This window comes from Ostrinia nubilalis, chromosome 22 (genome assembly GCF_963855985.1).
Source record: "Ostrinia nubilalis chromosome 22, ilOstNubi1.1, whole genome shotgun sequence".
In the NCBI taxonomy this organism is placed as follows: domain Eukaryota; kingdom Metazoa; phylum Arthropoda; class Insecta; order Lepidoptera; family Crambidae; genus Ostrinia; species Ostrinia nubilalis.
In genome coordinates, this window is record NC_087109.1 from 9005701 (window position 1) to 9011700 (window position 6000).

The 6000-nt window shown below is 36.1% G+C and overlaps 1 long non-coding RNA gene across 1 annotated transcript; it reads left to right on the forward strand.

Moving 5' to 3' along the window:
* Nucleotides 1-39: 39 nt before the first annotated feature.
* LOC135082647 (uncharacterized) lies at nt 40-1197 on the forward strand. The gene is made up of 2 exons (XR_010259425.1): nt 40-689; nt 981-1197. It is a non-coding gene; the product is annotated as an uncharacterized LOC135082647 (long non-coding RNA).
* The last annotated feature ends 4803 nt before the right edge of the window (nt 1198-6000 follow it).

Genomic DNA, 6000 nt, shown 5'->3' on the forward strand with positions numbered 1-6000 from the left:
CTACGGGAAACCTCGCTGATGCGTGCCGGCTGGTAAGTTTCTTCATTATTTTGTCTGCTACACTTGCTAAACTGTCCAGTAGGCCTAAGATGCGCGCATCGACAATGACATGATATGATAAGACAATATTCGATCACGTAGATAATTTTATCATTTTCCCTAACATGGGACCATCGATAGATAAGTCTATCGACCCGCTATCGCGTGATAACCCAATTGTTGCCATATTAAGAAAAATTTGCGTTATTATGTTGGCCAACCTTGAAATATTTTAGCTCATTCGTTCAATCTCGTTCATTTCTGCTATTAATTCGGCTAAAACACATATCTTAAAGCAGTGAGAACGTCATTAAAAAAAAGTTATGTCAATTTTGTTGACATTACATGACTGCTTGATTGTATTTGTTTGTGTTTTTAAAATTGTATTTTTATGTTTCCAGTCTATTTTTAATATTTCTAAAGTACGGAAAATATCAAACGAAGAGATAACCAAGTTAAAGAAAAACAATGAAGAATTCCTAATCATACCGATAGTATTAAAGAATGAAGTCTTCAAAATTAACAGAATAACCGAACTCCACTACCTATCCCATAATGCGAGGTTTACAGTAATTATTCAAGAAAATTAACGAAGCAGTCAGAAAGTTTATTGAGATTTGAGAAATAAAGTTACACTCATAAGTAGCAAAGTAAGTAGGTACCTAAAGTCTAAAATATTAGCGATAGAACGAATCCGCACATCTTAATTTTCATAAGTAATAGCACCTGATAAAAGGAAAAATACCTTTATTCCTACAAATAAGCTTTCACCTTCTTTCCTATATTTATTTCACATAGTTCTTTTACTGTGTAATAATATTGATGATCAACATTTTGTATGTAAACTTAAAATACAAATAGGATTAAGTAAATGTTTCTATTTATGAACTGTTTATGTAATTGTAATAATTGTGTTTAAATAATATTCTTTCTTTTTTCAGACAGCGGATGAAGAAGTGTGGGATTATGAGTGATTATTTCATTCTAAAGCAGACATAAGCAAGTCTTGCTCACTGTCATGAAAATTCACAATAACAATCAGCAAAAAACTTCAAGGATACTGGCTAGGCTAACCAATTCATGGAATTCTGTTAGTGTTTGAAATTATCAATAGCTATTGTAAAACAAAAGTTTTCCAAATAAAGATTTTGTAAATAATGGTTGAATTATTTTGAAATTACACTGCAATAATGAATTTATTGCCTGGTTGGTAGCGGCACAAAATATAACACAAGGTAAACTCCATACTAAGCGCGCTCGAGCCACGCACACATAGACATCGCTCACGTACGCGTTATTAAGACTGTCTTGGACGAATGCGAGGCGCGACTGCGTTTGCTTGAGTGACGCTGCTCACGCGTTTGTGAAATTATTTTGTTTGTGCGAAAATGAGTGAACAACAAAAAAGGGGTAGGTATTATAACATTTGTTAAGTAGATGGTTGCTAACACTCAACATTAAAAACTAAATTTTCGTTTTTTAAACTACCAGTTGATTCCGGGAGGTAAGTAAGGTATTTATTTGTATTTCAATAGTTCGTTTAACGTTGACAAATTGAAATCCAACTCAATTATTAGGAATATCGAAGTGTTTAAAGAAGTTTTAGGAATTATTGGATAATAGTGTCAACCACCCAACTACATACTACGTGATACTACTTCCTTCTCGTGTATTTGTTTGCAAACTATTACTATAATAATAACGTACTAAACATAACTAATAATAATATAAATATATGTGGATATCTGTTATTGTCTTTCTTCCATAGTATTAAGAGTTACATTTTTCTATCATAACGAAATAAACGCAACACATGACAAGACAACCCTAGCGCGACGGCCGAGCGCAGGCTAGCGAAGCGAAGTACATACATGAGTTTACCTTCTGTTATATTTTGTGGTAGCGGCCTGCGTGATGTTGTCGGTCCACCTTGTGGGTGGACGTCCCACGCTGCGTATTCCAGTACCCGGCCTCCACTCCAGAACCTTGCTGCCCCATCGGGCAACATGGAAAGCATTACAGCAGTGGACGTCCTATGGCTGAGATGATGATGAATGAATTTATTATAATGGAATAAATTGTACAAGATTATCATCCTGTCACATTAAAGCCCTTAAAAAAGTCCAAACGGAGGAATTAGATTTATAGTAATGTGGAATGTATGTATGGTATCACCGTCAAGTTATAAAATTAGTAAAATTCATTTATTCTCATTGTTATTATAGCATTTTTTTATTGATTACATATCCCACCCAATGCTAATTTCTGACAATGACCTTGCCATTGTTTGAAAATAATGTAGACATAAGAAGCTCGGTCACCACATTCCGCCCCATTTTCAATAATTTTTACAAGATTATGTACAGATGACAGTAGGTACTTAAATCAAGCTAAACACTGTGGGGTATCTCACGTCATTTGCAACTTAATATTTGTCTGATGTACTGTTGTTGACTGCCTACCTAAGTAGGTAAGTAAGTAATGGTTATTTTACAAGGTAGGTAATGTAATAATTAAATGTGGGTGGGACTGTGGGAGCACTTAGATTTTGCAGTTAATGATTATAAACTGTCACAAGATTCACCTCACATCCATTGCAATAATTACAAAATGCTGCTTCTGATACACTCTTGAACTAAAACTCAATCTCCACCTAGAAGTAAAAGTATCACAAAGGTGCTAGATTCCTTTCTTTGAATTTTTCTAGCCTCAAATTAATCGTAAAATGTAATTTACCATTGTAAATGATAAATAAATAGAGTTAAAGTAGCTTGCAAAAAAGTTAATCTCCTATCGTCTTGCTATCGTGGGCAAGGATCGAGGACGATAAAAACACCACATCCTATCCTATCGTGATGTCAAAATATGATATAGTTAGCGCTTCATGTTAGGGCTTGCCAGGTTTATCACAAAAAAAAAACAAATCTATCACTATCACATTTTGACAGATGACATGATAATTTTCGGGGTGCCATGTTAGCGCCGGTAGATAAAACGATATAGTGACGTCAAAATCGATAAAACGCCGCGATAGCAGTTTATCACGGCGCGCATCTTATTCTGCAGGTCCTGGGACGATGTTACTGTGAGGACAGCTCTCACCGAGGAAGGTAAGTGGCCTTGCCAGAGTATATTCAGGGTATCATCTTCTATTTTTCCTCTAGCCAATTCTTTCATTCTTCTCAATAGCTGACTAGGCTTTTGGTCTCCTAATTCCACTTCTGAAATCAACTTCTGTATTTGTCTAGCTTTTGACTCCTCATAAATTTGCAATAGTCTATTTTTTAATGTTTCGAGTTTGTCTTGCTCCGGTGGTTTCGTCAATATATCTGCCACTTGCTGTATCGCCTCCTTGTTTAGTTTTGCTACGACCATGTAGTATTTGTTCATATCTGACATTTTTTGGGGTGTCAGGATGGCCTCCACTTGCACAAACCACAGGCGTGGGTTACCGATACTGTCGCGATTTCGGTTTTGTGTTCAGGTGGTTCCTGAGCTGAACTTGCTGACGGCGGCATCGTCGCGTAAATGTTTTTTTGCACGCAAATTCTGAGCACACTGCACTGTATCGCGTACTCTGTGTCGCGGGTCACCACGTATAGGAGCGGGCGTGTGTGTGTGATTAGCCAGTGTGAGGAGGGGGAATGAAACAACCGTTTTCGAGTGCGTTCTAAATGCGACTGTTTATTGTACATACAACAGAATGACATGAATGAATGAGAACGAATGTGAATGAATGTGAACCCCTACATATGCTTCCATATCTGCAGGTTTCATTCTTCAAAGAAAACACTGGAATAGTAAAAATAAAAGCTTTTTACCCATGACCCAGGGCTAGAAAAACGTTTAAGTGCAAACATTACCAACAAAAGGAAATAATATGAACTAAACTCGCAATGTAAACATTTGGCAACATACATATTTGCTCGGAGCGTGCGCGACCCAGGCGCAGTTCCTGCGCGCGAGACGTCCAAACTTGAGCATTTGTTACAGGGTATGTTACCTTGCATGATATATTGCAGCAATGTGGACGTCAAATTCTTGCATTGCATGTTGCATTACATGTTGTATTATTGTTGCATTGCACCTATCTGTACCCAGCTTTATATACTATTACTTTAAATGAACATACATCTGTAGTTACTGTTAACAATGAAACTAGTGGAAACTACTTCTGTTCCCGTTATAGCTATTGACCCTTCAGATGTGGAGAGAATTACAAACAACCAATTTGAGATCTACAAAAAGCAAGAAGAAATTTTGAATGATATGACATTACTTAAAGACAATTATAAAGAAGTAATGGAAAACAAGCAAAGCATATTGATGGCAATTGCTTATATTTCGGTGAAATTGGATACTTTATAACTGGAAAATATGAACCACAAGTTGCTAAATTAAAGGAAACAACTGATAATAGCCGATTTGTTTAAAACCTATACGAAATATCGAAGAACTATCCAATTTAGAGGCAACATTATACGACGACAAGATGAAAGAATATTATAAAATTAAATACAGTATTGTGTGCCAACCAGGAAAAGCTGAAAACTGCGCATATCAGCTAATTGATGTGTTTTTCTTTTCATCCGTTTGCATATTTATTTCATTGATCTCTTCTTCTCCTTCTTCTACATCATCTTGCATATAAAGGTTTTTGCAATACTGTTCAAAGTCTTCGTCATCTTCACTTTCATCCCTAAAATCCATTTCTATTTCATTTTCGCTGGATGATTCAACTCGCATTCTTGACTTTTTATTTTTCGAAAATTTCTTATTATTCTCTTTTTTAGTACACGTCGATTTAGACTGTGATTTAGATTTTTGCTTTATTTCTTGTTTTATATTTACTTTGGATTTCTTTTCTTGTTTTTGCTTCAATTTTACAGCTTTTTCTAATTCCATTTGCTTACATCTTTTGTAAACATCGTCGTGCGTAATTACTTCAGCGCCAGGGGCAATTATTTTTCTTTTTATCTTATTACTTGTGCCTGCTTTTATGTTCATGAGCAATAAATCTTCGAACGTGATCGCCCGGTCCTCAATATGTATCTTAGGCTTTGGATTTTCTGTATTAGGTAAACTTTTTGGAGATCCTGCTAAATCATTCCTATTTTGCTGCCTTTGCTGTAATTACTGTGTGCCTGATGTATACAGGAATTAATCCTTGCCAAAGCTATGTTAAATTACAAGTCTGGACTTAAACTTCTAATTGGCTGACTATTATCTTGATCTTGTTTTAAATGACATATGTCTAAAGACTTTGTTCTGTCGTCAACAAAATTGTTAACGAGTGACAATTTTGTTTGTTTCCACTCTTTCAAAAGCAATTGATTAAATTTACATTCTGGAACAATCTCAACAATGGGTAGATGCCCGCCTTTTTAAACCCAGCTGCACACACATTGGGATCTATCGCAGACCAAATTTGGCCTAGAATTTTCGTGAACTCTTTTTTTGGCAGAGTCTTACCAATGTTTGATCGTTGCCATTTGACCAAAGCTACATAACATCTATCCTTAAAAGGTTTATTCACAGCCAAATCTAATGGTTGCAACACGTCGCTGGTATGAGGAGGAATCTTCAAAATCGTTATTTGTGCTGCTCGGGCCTTCTCAATAATATTTATTCCCACATGGGTGGAGTGCCCGTCATATATTAAAAGTATGGGCCGCTTTTGTCCTACTGTCGGCAGAAAAACTTTCTCAAACCACGCCTCAAAAACAGCTGTTTCCATCCACCCATTAGCTGTTGCGGCATACGCTGTTCCTGGGTACAATACAATAAAAATATTATTTATTGCACATACAAATATTTTAAAAGTGTTGTGTGCTGTAAATGTTACCTGGGTACCCTTCTTGTGACGTCCACTCGTCCCATACGTTTTTACCCTTGTAAATAATTAACGGTGGAGTTTTTTCGCCAAGAGCATAACACCCCAACAAGACGGTAGTGTTGTCT